The following is a 21,033-nucleotide window of genomic DNA, read 5'->3' on the forward strand; positions in this document are numbered from 1 at the left end:
TAATCGGCCATTTTCAAAGAGATTCCACTTCCAGACCCATCTTCACCCCGTCAGTATTTCTTCAGGGAATGTTCCCTTTTGAGACTCTGGTCTACTGTTCTCCCCCACCAATCAAAGGGCATGCAACACTCATCTATCTGATGAAGAGTCTCGGATTGAAATGCCAAGTGTCATTTGCCTCGATAGATACTGCCTGACCTGCTGAGTACCTCCAGCATTTTGAGCATGCTGCACGAGATTTCCAGCATCTGCAGAATCACTTGAGTCCCCACTCTAACCTGAGGGTCCATAGGCTCTTGTTCTTTCACAGTGAGGCCCAATACAGGGTCTCCCTGAATTGAGGAACAATATCTGATCTGGTGTCAGGGCACATTGCAGCCTTCTGAACTCAATACCAAATTTTACAACTTTGGATAACTTGATTTCTGATGGTATCCGTCATCTATTTGTGAAATTGCCTCATCTAGGTTTTTCCCCTTCCCCTGTTTTTCTCTGTAGGAGTAGAGGACAAGCCCAGCCTGCCCTATCAATTTGCCTTTGTTCTTTGGTCTCTGTTCTCACTCTACGACTGCTCCCATTAAGATAATTTTCTTTATGGCTTATCCCCATGGTTCCCCTCCCTCTCCCCACCCCCCAATTTACCCTACTAGAGACATCCCCTTCCCCACTCTCGCTGCAGCATAAATAGCTTCTTTTATCACCGTTCCAGTTCTGACAAGGATTTTCAACCTGATACTTTAACTCTGTTCTTCTTCCCATGGATGCAGCCAGACCTACTGAGTGCTTACAGCATATCAGCGTATTAGAAACACATCAGTAGTTTAATTCCAGGCATTCACTTTGTTTATCGTTTTTATATGGAGAAAAGTTGAAGATGAATACCTGTACTTATTCCAGTCTTGATGGGGAAATTGGATGACACCAGTGAGTTTTTAATGTTATTATCTTTTACACTGATGCTTTGGCTCAGCATTTGGTCACTTGTACCACTGCATTGTCCTCGGTAATGCATTTCTTTCAACTATCATCACTAACACAGATTAAAGAGAAACTGATAATTGGATACCCTCAGGGCTCCAAAGACACTGGTCCATCAGATTTACATCAATGCTTTGGTGATCCAGATGGAATTTCCAAATAATAGAATACTATTGGTGTTTTGACATTGCATCAGGGGCCAGAGTCAACCACAAAACGAGCTAAGCCATGCTGCTCAGCAACTGGGCAATCTGACCCAATGCCACTTTCATTGTCAGGTCTGACTGCCTGAAAGTGCTGGGGATCTGCTTTGGAATGGTTGAGATGGGAATGGTAGGAAAGATTCAAATTCACTTACCAAATACAGAAACATATCAGTAGTTTAATTCCAAACATCCACTTGGTTTACTGGTCTTATATGCAGAAAAATGGAAGGTGAGATCAAATATCTGTGAAAGAGTCATAGGCAGGAATATTTTCCTATAGATTAGAAACCAGTCCCTGAGGTAGAATGTGCTGAAACAGCATAAACCTGAGAAAGTATACAGTTACTGGAAATCCAAAGCAACATACACAAAGTGCTGGAGGAACTCAGCAGGTCAGGCAGCATCTGTGGAAATGAATGAACAGTTGACATTTCGGGCCAAGACCCTTCTGCTGGACTGACATCGCTTAATTTCTAAGTAATGAGCTGTCAGTTAATCTCTCTTGTTTTCCACTTGCATCAGGTGCCCCATTTATTCTCCCTCCCTTCCCTTTCTCTATATCCTAAAACTTATTTTATCTCTTCCAGCTTAGACTTGTGTACCTGCAGATTATTTCAAGGAGTCTGTGCATTTTTTGATTTTGGAGTTCCAGCAGCTGCAGTATTTTAATTCTGACCATAGTTATCCTGTTCTTTTATTTCATTCCACTTTACCAGTCATCCATCATTTGTTCCATGTTTTCCACATCGGTTGTCCAAAATATGTCAGTTTCTAATTGGCCACCATATCAAGCAAAAGGAGGCCTTTGTTTAGCTGGTTCTCCTGGTTGCTATGGAATTCTGACCGACTTTTATAAAATCAACTGTACTTCACATCAATGTTATATGGCTACTATATGCTGCTCATAATTCGGAATAAATTTATAGACAACTATATATTAAGATTGTCAGGAGAGGTGTTGGGCTGGAAAGCTGGTGTAATGCATGACTGAGTTCACAGCAAGCAGCCAATTGTACAGCAAAAAAAAACAGGGTTGCTCAAAATAAAGCAAGAACCTATTCAAAAAGGTTGTAAGAAACAAAACTTGACAATTTTGCTGGTTTATTTCTATTTTGCAATATCCTAAGGATATTTCAAACCATGAAAGGAACCAAAGGGAATTGACTAAAAGGTGAAGGCTAGAACTGTTGACTTTGTTTCTTCTGAATATGCTTTTAAGCAATCCATCAAAACACGTTTAGTTCTATTTTGAAATAAGAGGGCTTTTTTCCCCTTCCCACAATTATACCATACTGAAAAAATCTATACTGAAGAAGTTGCAAGCTGTAATAATTATGCTGCTTTTCTAAGTTGGATTTGGTATCCAGAGTTTCACTACTATTAGTCTGAACAGGGTTTACCCTTAAGGGGCAGATTGTTCTGTACTGTTGAATAAAGGTATAAAACAGATGTTCACAGAATGCCTGTAGGCATGGTCTGTCCAATGTGTGTTAAAGAAGAAATAAAACAATTTCATCTCTTTGATTAAAAAAATCAAGATTTCACAAAATTGGGCAAGGGATTTCCTTTCGGTATAGATGTTGAAGTGTCCTCGTCTCTAAATAAAATCCGTGCAAACTTATAAAACTGCTTGGGGTGCATCCCGAGCTAGTTGAGCTGTAAGTTCAAGATGTATAAGATGGCGCCGGTAACTGGCGACTTTGCGTGTGCTCTCCCGAGCAAACTGCCCTCTCCACTATCCTATACCCGAGAAACCCTTCTAAACCTTCAATCTAGCAAGATCAAGATCAACAACACCCTGGGGAAGCAACTAACCCAGCTGGAGACCACCGTGCCAGAACTGCTGCTTAAACTCCGGACCGCACCTGGACCCGACCAGCGTGGCCCACCACGTTTCCGGAGACCCGCGGTCTGCTATCGTGCTGGAGCGCATGAGGTAGGTGACCTACCTACCACCTACCTCCGTGCTTCAGTCTAAGATCCCCTCGTGTTTTAGGAAGGCAACGATAATCCCGGTGCCGAAGAAGAGCAAGGTGGCATGCCTGAATGACTATCGACCTGTGGCTCTGACATCAATTGCTATGAAGTGCTTCGAGAGATTGGTTATGGCACACGTCAACCACAGCCTACCGATCAACCTCGACGCTTTGCAATTCGCCTACCAGAGCAACAGGTCAACGGCAGATGCCATCTCTCTGGCCCTACATTCCTCCTTAGAACACCTGGAGAATAAAGACGCATACGTAAGGCTCCTTTTCATTGACTACAGCTCTGCCTTTAATGCCATCATTCCAAATAAACTGATTACTAAGCTCCAGAACCTGGGCCTTAGCACTCAGATCTGCAGCTGGATCTTCAACTTCCTCACAGACAGGATCCAGGCTGTAAAAATAGGGGACAAGCTCTCCTCTCACTCTGAGCACCGGTGCCCCTCAAGGCTGTGTACTCAGCCCCCTTCTGTACTCACTGTACACCCATGATTGTGCAGCCAAGTTTCCATCAAACTCAATATATAAGTTTGCTGATGACCCCACAATTGCAGGCCATATCTCGGGTAATGATGAGTTTGAGTACAGAGGGGAAAGTAAGAACCTGGTGGCATGGTGCAAAGACAATAACCTATCCCTCAATGTCAGCAAGACGAAGGAATTGGTTGTTGACTTCAGAAGGAGTAGTGGAACGCATAACCCAATTTACATCGGTGGTGCGCAAGTGGAACAGGTCAAAAGCTTTAAGTTCCTCTGGGTCAATACCACAAATGACCTGACTTGGTCCAACCAAGCAGAGTTCACTGCCAAGAAGGCCCAACAGCACCTTTAGTTCCTGAGAAAACTAAAGAAATTTGGCCTGTCCCCTAAAACCCTCACTAATTTTTATAGATGCACCGTAGAAAGCATTCTTCTAGGGTTCATCACAACCTGGTATGGAAGTTGTCCTGTCCAAGACCGAAAGAAGCTGCAGAAGATCGTGAACATTGTGTGCAGTTTTGGTCCCCTAATCTGAGGAAAGACATTCTTACCATAGAGGGAGTACACAGAAGGTTCACCAGATTGATTCCTGGGATGGCAGGACTTTCAAGTGATGAAAGACTGGATCAGCTAGGCTTATACTCGTTGGAATTTAGAAGATTGAGGGGGGATCTTATTGAAACATATAAAATCCTAAAGGGATTGGACAGGCTAGATGCAGGAAGATTGTTCCCAATGTTGGGGAAGTCCAGAACGAGGGGTCACAATTTGAGAATAAAGGGGAAGCCTTTTAGGACCAAGATTAGGAAAAACTTCTTCACACAGAGAGTGGTGAATCTGTGGAATTCTCTGCCACAGGAAACACTTGATGCCAGTTCATTGGCTATATTTAAGAGGGAGTTAGATATGGCCCTTGTGGCTAAAGGGATCAGGGGATACGGAGAGAAAGCAGGGACAGGGTTCTGAGTTGGATGATCAGCCATGATCGTACTGAATGGTGATGCAGGCTCAAAGGGCCAAATGGCCTACTCCTGCACCTATTTTCTATGTTTCTATGTAACACAACGCAGCACATCACACAAACCAATCTTCTGTCCTTGGACTTACCTTACAGCGCACGCTGTCGGAGCAGTGCTGCCAGGATAATCAAGGACACAACCCACCCAGCCAACACACTTTCGTCCCTCTTTCCCTCTTTCCTTCGGGGGAAGGCTCAGGAGCTTGAAGACTCGTACGGCCAGATTTGGGAACAGCTTCTTTCCAACTGTGATAAGACTGATGAACGGATCCTGACCCGGATCTGGGCCGTGACCTCCAAATATCCAGACCCGCCTCTCGGTTTTTTTTGCACTACCTTACTTTCCATTTTTCTATTTTCTATTTAGGATTTATAATTTAAATTTTTATATTTACTAATTTTTACTATTTTTAATATTTAATATTTGTAATCCAGGGAGTGGGAAGCACAGAATCAAATATCGCTGTGATGATTGTACATTCTAGTATCAGTTGTTTGGCGACAATAAAGTATAAAGTATAAGTATAAGTTCTAATTCTGGACAATAGCCCAGATTGGTTATTGTGAATTGCCATCCAATGCAAATGAAGCTTGTGCAATAAGTTAGCTGAACTTATCACTATTAACAGTAGTATGAGTAAAATTTCCCCCCACTCCCAGACTTTGAAACTTGGACCCAGACTACTGACTTTGATGAATTTAGATCAGGGATTGTGGACATCTCTGATGCACCTTACCAGCAGTAGGCGTCCCAGAATACAATAGTTCCATTTCAGCTCCGGACTGAAAATAATTTATTGAGATACATGATCAAAGATTCAGTTTCTCCCAGTGAAACCTGGTCTGGGTTGAAAACAAACTAAAAGAGACTCTGTTATTAGTCAGCCTTGGGAAAGTGAAGGCCACCAGATAACGTTGCAGTAGCCCATGAGAGAAGGTTGTAAAAAAACTCAGTGACAAGAGCAACACACACAAACTGCTGGAGGAACTCATCAAGCCAGGCAGCATTTATGGAAAAAAGCACAGGCAACGCTTCGGCAGGACTGGAGAAAAAAAGCTGAGGGGTAAAGTTGAAAGGTGGAGGAGGGGAGACAGAAACACCAGGTGTTAGGTGAAATGTGGAGAGGGAGGGATGAAGCAAAGAGCTAGGAAGTTGATTGGTGAAAGAGACAGAAGGCCATGGAAGAAAGAAAAAAGGGGGGAAGAGCACCAGATGGAGGCGATGGGCGGGCAAGGAGATAACATGAGAGAAGGAAAAGAGGAAGGGAAATGGTGAAGTTGGGGGAGGCATTACCAGAAGTTTGAGAGATCGATGTTCATGCCATCAGGTTGGACCCTACCCATAAGGTGTTGTTCCTCCAACCTAATTGTGGCCTCGTCATGACAGTGGAGGAGGCCATGGCTGAACGTCCTGTTTGTTCTGGTGGACAGAGCGTAGATGCTCGGAGAAGCGGTCTCCCAATCTACGTCCGGTCTCACCAATATACAGAAGGCCACACCGGGAGCACCAAGCACAGTATATAACCCCAACAGACTCACAAGTGAAGTGTCGCCTCACCTGGAAGGACTGTTTGGGGCCCTGAATGGTACTGAGGGAGGAGGTGTAGGGGCAGGTGTAGCACTTGTATAGGTGTAGTGACAAGAACTTGGGTCCTGGGGAGAAGTTCAAAAATCTCACCAGAGTTGTCAAGCTAAATGTATTGCCCAGTTCTTTCCTTACAACCTCCAGTTCATTGCCTCCTTTTCACTCTTGCAGTTAGTATATTGTAGTTCTCCTCAGCTATTGTTTCTCACCCACAGAGGGCCTTGTCTCATCTCACATTAACCCTGGCCACTCAACTCCAACACTGCAAGCACTGCATGGAAACAGCTTACTCACTTCTTTCTCACAGGTAAACCTTGTAAACTATTCATGGCACAGGATTGCAATGGAAGAAGGTCAAACCTGGAAAACATCCTCTCCACACTCAAAGAGTAAAGTTATAGATTTGCTGGATATTAGTGCAGGAGGAAGCAATCCCTATGCTTTCTTAACGTATCTCACTCACTTTTCACAATCAGCATTTAAAAAAAGCTGCCAGTCTTCCTTCCTGCGTTATCCTTGAGCACTTGAACCATCTTTTGCTTCTCCTTTCAATTCAGGGCCTGGAACATGTGAAGGGACCTCAGGCAGTTCCTGCCCCTCTGAAGAGGTACAGGCAAACAATTTCACCCTAACCGGAAGGGCGAAGCTTGAATTGACATCATCATTCAGAACATGGAGGTCATTCAGTTCAGATGGATTGAGCAGCCTTCTCTGTTAACACACTGGTAGGCAATGAATATAACAGGGCTTTCAGCCCACCTCATCACTCCTACACTCCGCTCTCACCTGCAATCATTTTGGTGAAGAGGTCTTGTCACTGGAGAGGCATATGTTGCTGACTCTCATGACCAGAGCAGAATAGCCCCATGCTATTTCTCTTGCACTTTCTAAGTACCAGCTTGGGCTGAAAGAGATGCTGCCACCTCCAGATGGGACCACAGGATCCAAATCTGCTCCAGGTAAAGTTACCTGATGAATCCACAGATCCAACTCCAGCACCTTCCGATAATTGTCACGTTGCTGTTGCGGGAGCTTGCTTTGACCGCCACTTTCATTCAGTATCAGAATCAGGGGTAATGTCATTGGCATATGTCATGAAATTTAATCTTTTTGTGGCAGCAGTACAACACAAACCATAATAATAAAACTGAGAATTACAGTATATATATATATATAATAGTTGAATTAAGTAAGCAGTGCAAACAAGTAGTGAGGTGAGGTAGTGTTCATCCAGAAATCAGATGGCAAAGGAGAAGAAGCTGTTCCTGAACACTGAGTGTGTCACTTCAGGCTCCTGTACATCCTCCCTGATGGCAGCAATAAGAAGAGGGCAGGTCCTGGGTGATAGGGGTCCTTAATGATGGATGCCACCTTTTGAAGATGTCCTGGATGCTATGGAGGCTGGTGCCCGTGATGGAGCTGACTGAGTTCACAACTTTCTGCAGCTCCTTTCAGTTCTGTTCAGAAACTACCCCACCCCACCCATACCTGGCGGTGACTCAGCCAGTTAGAATGCTCTCCACAGTACAACTGCAAAAATTTGTGAGTGTCTTTGGTGACATATGAAATTCCCTCAAACTTCTAAGGAAATATAGCCATTGTTATGATTTCTTTGTAACTGCATCGATATGTTGGGCCCAGGATTGACCCTTAAAAATGATGATTTCCCCCTCAGGAACTTGATATCACTCACTCTTTCCACTTCTGATTCCTCTATGAGGCTCTGGTGTGTGTTCCTTTGTCTGACATTGAGTGCAAGATTGTTGCTGCAGTCTTGCTCCAGTACACCTTTTTGTCACCATCTGAAACTGCTTTACAGCAGAGACTAGATGTTAAAATGAGCAGTAAGTCATTCAAGGTGTAAATCATTTGTGTTTTACACAGTCTTCCATTTTTCATCACTTTTCTTATAAATGGTCCTCATAAGAGGATTATTGACGGGTTAAGTAAATGGATACGGCAAATAGAAAGAAAAAAAAAGAGTTACTGAGATTGTGCACTCATTTTCATTAATCCTACGCTAACCCACATAATTGATCCCCCCCTCCGAAGATTTAATATTCATCTGCACACAAGGGGCAACTTACAGTGACGAACTAACCTGTCAGCCAGAGCATTTTTGACAAGTTGGATGAAAGTGGAGCACTCATAGCAAACACACGTTATCTGTGATGGAACATGCAAACTGTACACCTTCAGTACCAGGATTGAAACTCAGTTGGTGGAACTGTAAGGTGCAGCCATATTTGCTGTAAAACCTAGAACAAAATGTGGAAAATGTGCAGTCATTTACTTTAGTCAACAGCAAAGTGAAATGCCGATTATTTTTTAAATGGTTACCATTCAAAGGGACCTGGGGTATCCTTGTGCAAAGGACATAGTATAGTACTGCAGAGGAAAGACCCTTCAGCCCAATCTTCACCAGCCATGATGCCAATTGAACTAATGCCTGCACATGCTCCCATATCCTTCCAGGCACCTACTACGTACTGCGTATAAAACCGGCCATACAAATTTCCTTTCAGCTTTGCCCTTCCCACCTTAAAGCTCTGCCCTCCATTCTTTGACCTTGTCATGTTGGAATAAAGGCTCAATTGGTCAGATCTCTATCTCTCATAATCTTATGCAAGCAGCTGATGCTCCAGAGAAAACAATCCAGGTTTGTCTGTCCTCTCCTTATAGCGTATTCTCCAGTCCAAGCTAAATCCCAGTGAGTCTTCTAAGTGCCCTCTCCAAAGTCTCCACATCCGTCCTGTGGTGTGGCATTGAGAGTTGCATATAGTACTCAAGTTATGGCCTAGTTAGAGTTTTACGCAGCTACAACAAGACTTCCTGATATTTCAAGTTCAAGTTTATTATCATTCAACCATATACACGTTACCACTGAATAAAGCAACATTCCTCCGGATCAAGGTACAGCACACAATACATAAGGTAATATTACCAGATACAAATTAAAGGTGCATTTACAACACAAGTCAAAAAATAAACAGTATATGCTACTGGCGCTTCATATGTGATGAGTCCTCGTGGTGGCAGAGAATTCAGTAGTTTCACAGCCTAGATGAAGGAGCTGTTTCCCACCCTAAGAGTCCTTGTCCTAATGCCCTGATGAGAGGGCATCAAAGAGATTGTTGGAGGGATGGGAGGGATAATTGATATTGATAAGGGCCCTGCATATACTACGCTCCTGATTAGTATCTCAGATAGGTGGAAGAGAACCCCAATGATTCTCTCAGCAGTCTTCATAACCTTTGTAGGGTCTTGTGGTCAGGTGCCTTGCAACTCCCATACCAGGTGGTAATGCAGCAAGTCAGGGCACTCTCAATGTCCTGTAAAAATTGATTAGAGTTATGAGGGAGAAGGGAGCCTCATTCGCCTCAGCCTCCTAAGGAAATGGAGACACTCCTGTGATTTCTTGTCTAAAGAGATGGTGTTGAAGGTTCAAGTGACATAGTCCATTATGTACATTTCCAGAAACTTGGTGCTCCAAATTCTCCATGGAGAAGCCATTTATGTGCAGGGAGGAGTGGTCAGCCTGCACCTTCCTAAAGTCTGCAATCATCTCTTTAGTCTTGTCCACGTTCAGACTCAAGTTGTTCTGCTCACACCATACTACCAGCTGATCTACATTCTCTCTGTATGCAGTCTTGTCATTCTTGCTAATTAGCCAATCACTGTTGCATAATCAATGAACTTAATGATTTGCTTTGAAATGGATCTAGCAGTACAGATATGCATCAACAGCGTGAGCAGTAATGGGAGGGAGGTGGTGCTAAGTGTGACTGAGCTAGAGATGTTTCTGCCAGCACAGATTGACTGTGCTCTTTCTGTCAAGAAGTCCAAGATCCAGTTACAGAAAGAAGTGCTGAGACCCAACTGGGACAGTTTACCCACCAGCTTCTGAGGGATGATCGCATTAAATACTGACCTGAAGTTGATAAACAGCATCCTGGCAGAGGAGGCACCATTTTCCAAGTGGGACAGGATGGAGTGGAGCGCAGAGGATATGCCATCATCAGTGGACTGATTTATATTCACTGCCCTGACTGATAAAGGCAAACATTCTGTGCATTTTCTTTACCACTCTATCCATTCATTTGTCACTTTCAGAGAGCTATGGACCTGCATACCAAGATACCTATGAATCTTGAAGCTCCTGGGGTTTCTGCCATTTATTGTATTCCTTCATCTTGCGTGGTCTCACATGGTCTGTACATACTGGCTGTGTCTTTCACTTCAGACGGTTGAAGAAGTTTTTTTTAAATCGAAGCAAGTTTGGCATGAGTTCCCAAATCCTAAGGATTTTCTACAGGGGCACAATTGAAAGCATCCTTACTGGCTGCATCACTGCCTGGTATGGGAATTGTATTTCCCTCAACTGTAGGACTCTGTATAGAGTGGTGTGGACAGCCCAGCGCATCTGTAGATGTAAACTTCCCACTACTCAGGACATTTACAGAGACAGGTGTGTAAAAAGGGCCCCAAGGATTATTGGGGACCTGAGTCACCCCAACCACAAACGGTTCCAGCTGCTACTGAAATGGTACCACAGCATTAAAGCCAGGACCAACAGGCTCCAGGACAGCTTCTTCCATCAGACTGATTAATTCACACTGATACTATTGTACTTCCATGCTATATTGACTGTCCTGTTGTACATACAAATTACTATGAATTGCACATTGCACATTTAGACAGAGGCATAACAAAGATTTTTACTCCTCTTGTATGTGAAGGATGTAAGAAATAAAGTCAATTCTATTCAATTCAATTCAATTCTTGCATTATGCCTCCCAAAATTCAAAATGTCACACTTCTTAGAGTAAACTCCAACTGCCTTTATTAATATTGGCAAGTTGTAGAATATCAACACGTTCTTCGTCATCATCCAGGTCCTTCTTCTTGGCAAATCCAATGTCTTACTTTAGTTCCATGCATAAATTCCCTCCTTTGTCCTTGAATGGACCCGTTCCCTAGCTACCCTCTTGTCTTCAATATATACTCAATGGCCACTTGATTAGGTACAGGAATGCAAATCGATATGGTCTTCCGCTGTTAGTAGCCCATCCACTTCCGCATTCGATGTACTGCCCTCGCTGAGGTGATGCAACATCAGCTAGACAGTCAGCCATACTCCATACAAAAATGACATGAGAGTCAGGAAATAGCATCATAGTTCCTTGGTTTTATTTGCAGACTCGATGGCATGACAGAGTGAATAAGGAAATGAAACTGAGAAACAACAAAATAGAGTGCAATTTCTGTATTGTTCTATTCACACAAGTTTTGACCAAACTTATCTTTTGTAATCCAAGGTTTCCAAACCCAGCCATACTTACAATATCTTTCATCCTCACTGGAATAATGACCTGGCCAGGCTCATTTCCCAATATAATGGCCTCTTTCTTATTATAGCATGTACGTAATGTTTCAAGAAACCCTCATGAAAGTACCAAACAAATAAACTTCTGGCACTTAGGGGTGGCTGGTAATGTGGGAGAAGTTAAAATCAGCCACTACACTGTTACTTTTACATTCTTCACTGATCAGACTGCATTACTGCTCCTCCAGACACTGTTTGCTATTGGTTGGTTTATAGTGTAATCCCATCATTGTAGTTACCATGCTATGATCTTATTGAATTATGGATTAGGTTTACAGAGCAGAATGACCTGCACCTGCTTCCATTTCTTACGTTTTTATGTTCTTATAACATTAAAGAGATTTGGCAGGTAACCATATGAGCTTTCTCCACTGTAGCTGCTTCTCAATCTTAGCTCTATTTCTTTCAAATGATGCCATATTCGTTGAGTACATGAATTTATTAATCTCGGTCTTGGATATAAAAAATGAATGAGGCTTACTAAAACTTATAGAAAAAACAATTTTTTTCTTTGCCCAAATTTTTAAACAGTTGACCTCATATCACAGGACCGAGCTTCCTGATCATATTTGTACGTGAATTATCCTGTTATTTGTGTGATGATGTCAGTCCTTCCTTACAATGGACAGCAATTTCCAAATCCATGTTCACCCTCACTTCTAAGAGCTACCTCCAGGGATCTAAAAGGCAATACCGGCTGGAGTCAGGACTTTATGCTTTGGCTCTTGGTAAGGTCATCCATACCAAACAGGTCAAAGGGTAGAGGACAGACTAAGGGTGCTCCACTGGTTCTCCAGTTTCATAGGTTCAGCTCAGGGTGAACATTCTTGACTGGAAAAACAAAATTGTTATTGAAGCAGCAAAGAAGAATTCTTCTACATCTGAGTGTGATGGTATTCCTGAGTCTCCACCTGGGACTTGCATGACTGACAGTAGTGACAACTGACAGGAAGCTATTGACATGATGAAGGAAGCCCTGAACACCATCAGAGATGGGGGACCTTTATTACTGCCTTAAAAGACAGTGGCATAACAGGCAGCAAGTAAGACAGAAGAATAAAGGGAGCAGATGATTGCAAAATGTACATGTATGTCATCACCAAGATATTCCGTGTATATGTGTACAATGAAACTCACAACAACATTCAAACAGTATGAATGTAGAGAAAGTCAACTATTTCTTTTTTATATTTTGAATGAATAAACGTTAGCTTCAAAATTAAAATAAACCACATTACTCATGAATAATCTGTTTCATATATACCTGTCCTTAATATATTTTATCTTCAGTAGTTTTACTTCAGCAAACATTTGTCCAAGTTTACTTCAAATGTAAAAAAGAAATCATTACATCAATGTAAGATATTTTGCACAGAAGCACAGATTTCATTAGCCAAGTGCTTTTTCATTATACTATTAAAGGAACATTCATCAATAAGAATGCATTTCCCAGTGGCATGTGTGATTAACGAGACTAGATCATATTACACCAGGGCTGAGTAAAATCAGAGATAGGGTACATAACAAGTAGTCCACATTTCATCAAAAGCCATAGGATGTGTATGATTGGACTCTATTTTGCAAGGTGCTATGGAAATAATGTAATTTGATTCAAATTATGATGGTTGAGTAAAACATCCATCCAGTTATTTGGATTAACTGAGTCATGTTTTGTGAACATTTCTATGCACTTATAATTTTTGCCTTCACTAAATTTTGTACATCATTGTCTTTTAAGCTGTTGGCAATTGCAACATTCAATGGCAGACTATAGTCAAAATAGGGAATCAACCAATTACCTAAAACATACACTATGCCAGTAAAATTACATTACAAGCTACTAGCTGATATTCTAAAATTAAGCAAGAATTTTTATTCTTAAACCCGTGGAGCACGCTGAATCATTTTTCAGAAAATGAAGTAATTTTGATACATGGTCACTGTTACAATGATCAAATGTCTTTCCTGTGAAATTGGTTGAAGGATAAATATTCACTAAAGCCCAAGAGAGAGTTCAAGTGCTCTTCTTTGAACGAGTCCCTTGAGTTCATTCATGTTCACTTAGAGTAAAAATGTTACTGGGGATAAAGTCTTGTAAAGGATATGGTATTTCTAACAATGCTGCAAACTCCACAATAGCATAAAAAGTTGGTCTGATTTGTCAATAAATCCCATTAGTTAAAGTATTTCCTCCACCACTAAATAGAAAATAAATTAAGAGTATGCTACAGTGACCACAGTGGAGCAGCTCAGCCAATGGCAATAAACCTTTTAGTTGGGGAAGAAAAGAATTGTCAATACACTCAGAGGTCACTTTAATAGGTACCTCCTGAACCTAATAACTACGATGGATCAGACAATGCGTATGACCTTGGGGATCTTAGGGAGGTAGCTTCCAGCAAGAAGGCGTGGTGTACAGGAGTCCATGAGGTCACGAAGTGTTGAACTCGACTTAACGATTGAACAACAAAAACCCAATAAAGTGGCCACTGAATGTACGTTCATGGTCTTCTACTGCTCTAGTCCATCCACTTCAAGATCCAATGTGTTGTGTATTCCAACATGCTCTTCGGCACACCACATAATGCATGGCTATTTGAGTTAAAGCTCAAAGTTCAAAGTAAATTTTATTATCAGAGTACATAGATGTCACTACGTACAACCCTGAGATTCATTTTCCTGTGGGCATACTCAGCAAATCCATGGAATAATAACTATAACATGATTAATGAAAGGTCAATTGGAATACAGAAGACAACAAACTGTGCAAATGCAAATACAAATAAATAGCAATAAATAATGAGAACATGAAGTAACAATATAGAGAGTCCTTAAGGTGAGATAATTTGTTGTGGGACCATCTCATGGATGGGCAAGTGAGTATAGTTATCCCCTTTTGTTCAAGAGCCTGATGGTTGAAGGTCAGTAACTGTTCTTGAACCTGATGGTGCAAGTCCTGAGACTCTTGTACCTTCTATCAGATGGCAGCAGCAAGTAAAGAGCATGGACTGAGTGGTGGAGATCTCTGATGATGGATGCTACTTTCTTACGATAGCATTTTATGTAGATGTGTTCAGTGTTTGGAAGATATTTACCTGTGATGTACTGGGCTGAATCCATTTCCTTTTGTGGGAGTTTCTATTCAAAGGCATAGGTGTTCCCATACCAGGCTGTGAGGCAGCCAGTCACTAAACATCTATAGAAATCTGTCAAAGTCTTTGATGCCATGCCAAATCTCTATAGAATCCAAAGGAAGTAGAGGCACTGTTGTGCTTTCTTCGCAACTGCACTTGCATGGCAGGTTCTCTGAAATAGTAACACCCAGGAATTCAGAGTTACAACCCTCTCCACCTCTGATCCTATATTGAGGACTGGCTCATGGACATCTGGTATCCCTCTCCTGAAGTCGGCAATCAGTTCCTTGGTCTTGCTGACAGGGAGTGAGAGGCTCTCGCTATGACACCATTCAGCCGAATTTTCAATCTCCCTCCTGTAAGATGATTCATCACCATTTTTGATATGGCCCACAACAGTGGTGTGTGTCATTGGCAATCTTGAATATGGTGTTGGAGCTGTGTTTAGCCACACAGTATTAGGTGTAAACTGAGTAGAGCAGGAGGCTCACAGACCTGTGGTGCACCTGTGCTGATGGAGATCGTGGAGGAGATATTTTTACCAATCTGAACTGACTGGGGTCTACAAGTGAGGAAACGCAGGATCCAATTTTCACAAGGAAGCGTTGAGGCCAAGGTCTTGGATCTTATTGAATTGTTTTGAGGAGATGATTGTATTAAATAATATGGTCACCGTCCTCTCAGTTTGAGCCAGTCTAGCCATTCTCCTCTGACCTTTCTCATTAACAAGATTTTATTGCCCCCAGAATTGCCACTCACTGGATGTTTCTTCTCTCTCACACCATTCTCTGTAAACCGAAGAGACCGTTGCGTGTGGAAGTCCCAGAAGATCAGTAGGCTCTGAGTTACTCAAACCACTCCAAATGGCAGCAACAACCTTTCCACAGTCAAAGTCATTTAGATCACATTTCTTCCCCATTCTGATGTTTAGTCTGAACAAGAACTGAATCCCTTGATCATGTCTGCATGCTTCTGTGCATTGAGTTTGTTGGCCAGAAAGAACTACAGTCTACAATTCAGTGAATTTGAATGAGTCAAGGAGAGTAGGAGCAGAAAGACCAATAGCCTTTGTTCTTGCCGTGAGGGAGGAGATGGATTGCCACTTTATGAAGAGACTCTGTGTTCTCCATTTTGTGAGATGAAGTTGCTTGGCTTGATCAGTGTTTTAAAGTAGACACAATTATGCTGAACTAGGGATCATTTCCAAATAAGAAGTTATTTGTGAGGTATAAACAAAATGGAAACTAGGCCTTTTTAATCCTCAGCCATTCAAGAAATTTCTAATCTCATCTATCATCAGGGAACCCCGCCACCCTGATTATGCTCCTTTCTCACTGCTGCCATTAGGAAGAAGGTACAGGAGCCTCAGGACTCACAACCATCAGGCCCTTGAACCAAAGGGGATAACTTCACTTGCTCCATCACTGAACTGTTCCCACAACCAATGGACTCATTATCAAGGACCCTTCATCTCATGTCTTTGATATTTATTGCTTATCTGTTTATTATTATTATTGATGGATGGGAGGAGCTAAAGAAAGCACCGGAGGTTTTTTCGGACCTGGGCAACTTCTTCCAGTTCATCCGGGAAACAGTTTAAATCTCATCTTCTCATGTCTTTTTTTTTCCCTCTTCAAATTGGCTGGGATCCTGTTGGAGTCCATATTCTACAGTAGTGGGTTCTCACTCTCAGAGCTCACCGCATGGTCTGGTGTTTCAGATTCTCCAGGAGTGTCCTGGAAGACATGCATCTTCAGGGTGCAGCCCTGTGGACAACCCGATTCCTCACCAATGTCGCTGACTGAAGCGCCATGGGAGAGTGAAACATCGAGACAGCAGGCGCAGATGTTGGAGGCCTCTCCCTCTCTCACTCTCGATGGTGACTGAGAGTTTACCGGTTGAACTCAAATAAGCAATGCTGCAGATTGTAACCTTGAAACAGCGAACTGTTGGCCTCCGCTCTTGCTGTGGCAAGACCAATACCAGTCTCACCCTTGCTAGTGATGTCAGAGATTTTGAAGTGTTGGGTTGGATAGTAGTCTTTCATGGACTCTACACCATGGTCTCAGGGATCTTTACTATTGCTAGCATGGCAGGTGGTGAGGGGTTGATGCTCTTGCTGGAGCAAGTGAGTTGGGGGGGGGCTGATGCATTTTCCTGCTGATCGTGCATGGGAGGGGCGAGTGGGGTTCTAATGAATAAAATCTTCTCAGGTTTCCAGTCAGGCACAGATAACAATTATAACCGACATTTAATTGACAAACTCAGCCACCTTCTTCAGGGATGATGCCTGAGCACATCAAGTTAGGTGGTATTTATAGCCCTTCAGCCCATCCCTCCTGACCTGTTAGTCCTCATCCAATCAGGTTTCTACTCTGCCCACCTTTTGTACAATAGAATTCCAGTTTTTATTTAGAGTGAGAACTTCAACTTTGTTGAAATTCTTTTCCTCTGGATTTATTTCAATGGCTTCCTTTACCAGGCGGTCCTAAAAGCCATTGGTGCGACACAGTAGTTTTGTGATGTCGGGGTTATAATGTTTTCTGTCATTCATTGTTTGGGTTTTCTTCTGTTTTGTAGATGTCAGTGAAGAGTAAGGATTTCAGATTGTCTGCTGACTACATTCTCTGATATTAATTGAACCATTATTTTTATCCTTTTTGTATTTGCACAGTTTGTTGTCTTTTGCACATTTCTTGTACACCCAGATGGTGTGGTCTTTCATTGATCTTTTCAAAATGAATCTCAGTGTTGTATATGGTGACAAATTTGTACTCTGATAATAAATTTACAAATGGTACTTTGAACTTGGATTTTAAAAAGATGTAAATGAACACATTGTAACTGTTATAATGACCGACAGGATTAGTGATTCCAGTGACGTAATAAAAAGGAACAATTGGCTGGTAGTGTAAAGCTATGAACTATGCCCATCCTATTCCACTACACTGATGTTATATTAGTTGCTTTACACACTGCATAGGTGGCCATAATTTCAGAGCTCTGTCCCTGACTAATAACAAAAATCACACAATTATTTCTGATTTAGTGAACTGCTATTATTTGCTACACCAAACACTTCATTGAGGAGCAATATTCATTAATGATGCGTTTACATTGGCGGCCTTGGGTGATATTGCCCTCACCCACATCTCCTCTGCCTCCCCAATATCCGCATTCACCCTATCTTCCCGTTTCCTTAACAGTGATAGAGCTCCTTTTATTCTTACCTACCACCTCATGAGTCTCCGCATCCAAAACATAATTCTCCAAAACCTCTGCCATCTCCAAAGGGATCGTACCACCAAACATACCTTTAATTTCCTCTTCCCTCCACTTTCTGCAGGGTTCGCTTCCTCCATGATTCTCCTGTCCATTCATCCCTCCCCAGTGATCTACCTTCCGACACTTATCCCTGTAAGTGGCCTAAGCGCTAGACCTGCCCATTCACCTCTCCCCTCACCTCCATTCAGGCCCCCAAACAGTCCCTTCTGGTGAGACAACACTTCCCCGTCGTAAATTTGTGGAACACTTTGTCCAGCACCTCCATTCCATCCACTAATAGCGGAACCTCTGGGTGGCCAAACATTTTAATCTCGATTCCTATTCCTGTTCCGACATGTCATCCGTGGCCTCCTCTTGCTCCACAATGATGCCACCCTCAGGGCTGCGGAGCAACACCTTATATTCTGTCTGGGTAGCCTCCAATCTGATGGCACGAATATTGATTTCTTTTTCCAGGTTAAAACAAAAACACCTCCCGCTCCCCTGTTCTTCTATTCCCCACCGGCCTTTTATCTCTTCCCACCTGCCTATCACCTCCACCTGGGTCCTCTGCTCCTTCCCTTTCTCCTATAACCCACTCTCATCTCCAGTTGGATTCCTTCCTCTCCAGCCCTTTACCTTTCCCACCCACCTGGCTTTACCTAGCACCTTCAAGCTATCCTCCTTCCACTACCCCTAGTTTGTTATTCTGGCATCCTCCCCCTTCCTTTCCAGTCCTGAAGAAGGGTCTCAGCCTGAAACATTAACTGTTTAGTCATTTCCATGGATGTTGCCTGACCTGTAGAGGTCCTGCAGCATTTTGTGTCTGTTGTTTTGGATTTTCTGCATCTGCAGAATGTCTCTTGTTTCTGATTTGCCATGATATTGCCTGCTTTGAAGAATTTCTGTTATAAGAGAGGACTGGATAGGCTGGGTTTGTTTTCCCTGGAGCAGAGAAGGCTGAAAGGTATATAGGGATGTGTAAAATTATGAGAAGTCGATGGGTTAAATAGAAAAATTCTTTTATTGTGTTTATGAGTGTTTAAGACAAGGTGCATAGGTTTGAGAGGCAGGAGTTCTGAACTGGATTTGAGGAAGAATATTTTCACACAGAGGGTGATTGAAGAATGGACGTGTTATCTGAATACATGCTCAGGCAAATACTTCCACAACATTCACAAAGCCCGTAGACAAGCACATAAATAATCAGCACATTGAAGACTGGACAACGTGTAGGTAAATGGGATTAGTGTAGACAGGTACAGAGGGTGACATGATAATGGTGTGATGAAGGCTTGTTTCTTTATGTTTTGACTCTATGACCCTTTAACACACATAGCTGAGCAGTTCAATGTGCCTGGTCTGGCTTTTTGACAGATGGGTCCATGCAAAGAAAACTGTGTTCTTAAAGTATATGAAGTACCTAAAATGAAGGATATAAAGTACATTAAAGTACAGTATATGAAGAAGTATTCAAAGGGAGGATTAGGCAACCATAGCAGACAAGAAAGTCAAAGATAGCATAAATCAAAAGAGAAGACATATAATATAGCAAAAATTAGTGAGAGCTAGAGGATTAGGAAGTTGTTAAAAACCAATAGAAGGAGACTAAGAAAGCCATAAGGAGAGAAAAGATAAAATTGAAGGTAAGCTAGCCAACAATATAAAAGAGGATCCAAAAATAGAGATGAGTGTGGATATCAGGCTGCTGGAAAATGATGCCAGAGAGCTGGGGGACAAAGGAATAGCAGATGATAAGTAGCTTGCATCAGAATCACTGTGGAAGACACAAGCAAGATGCCAGAAATTAAAGAGTGTCAGGAGGCAGAAGTGAAGGCAGTTGCTATTACAAAGGAGAAGATGCTTGGAAAGCTGAAAAATCAGAAGATAGATAAGTCACCTGGACCAGATGGACTACAGCCCAGGGTTCTGCAAGAAGTGGTTGAAGAGATTGTGGGGGGATTAATGGTAACTTTTCAAGAATCACTAGATCCTGGAATGGTTCTGGAGGACTGGAAAATTGTAAATGTCACTATTCTGTAAGAAGATAGGAAGGCAGAAAAAAGGGAAATTATAGGCCAGTTAGCCTAATTTCAGTGGTTGCAAAGATGTTGGAGTGTATTATTAAGGATGAGGATTTGGGGTAATTGGAGCATATGACAAGATAAGCCAATATCATCATGGCTTCCTTAAAGGGAAATGTTACCTGATACATCTGTTCTTGACAGGATAGACAAAGGAGACGGTGGATGTTGCTTTCTTGAATTTTCAGAAGGCCTTTGACAAAGTGGCAGACATGAGGCTGATTAACAAGGTAAGAGTTCATTGTATTACAGGAAAGACACTAGTATGGATAGAGCAATGGCTGACTGGAAGGAGGCAAAGAGTGGGAATAAAAGGAGCCTTTTCTAATTGGCTACCAGTGACTTGTGGTGTTCTGCGGGGGTTGGTGTTGGGATTGCTTCTTTTTACATTATATGTTATTCATTTGGATGATGATACAAATATAGGTGGAAGAGAATGTAATGTTGAGGAAGCACAAAGTCTACAGAATGACTTAGACAGATTAGTAGAATAAGCAACTATGCGGCAGATGGATTATACTGTAGGGAAGTGCATGGTCACTCACTTTATTAGCAGAAATAAAGGCGTAGACTATTTTCTAATTGGGGAGAAAATTCAAGAAACACCAACCCTAGCAGAACACACCAGGCCATTTTCTTCTCCCCTTCCTTTCACCATTCTGAAAGAATTATTCCTTCCTTGACTCCTTTGCCTGCTGACAGCCACAGGGATGCAACATGTGCTCTTTTACTTCAACTCGTCTCATCATCCACCTACCCATTCTTTACAGATAAAGCAGCTTGCACTTTAAATTAAGTGTATTGCTATTAAAGCTGATTTTGTTGCCCCCTTTACTTCACAAATTACTTCGATTCAGTTTGTGAGGACAATACTGAGTTTCCAGCCAGCCATTAGTTTAACTCTCCCCTG

The sequence above is a fragment of the Mobula hypostoma genome, chromosome 5 (assembly GCF_963921235.1).
Source record: "Mobula hypostoma chromosome 5, sMobHyp1.1, whole genome shotgun sequence".
NCBI classification, from domain to species: Eukaryota; Metazoa; Chordata; class Chondrichthyes; order Myliobatiformes; family Myliobatidae; genus Mobula; species Mobula hypostoma.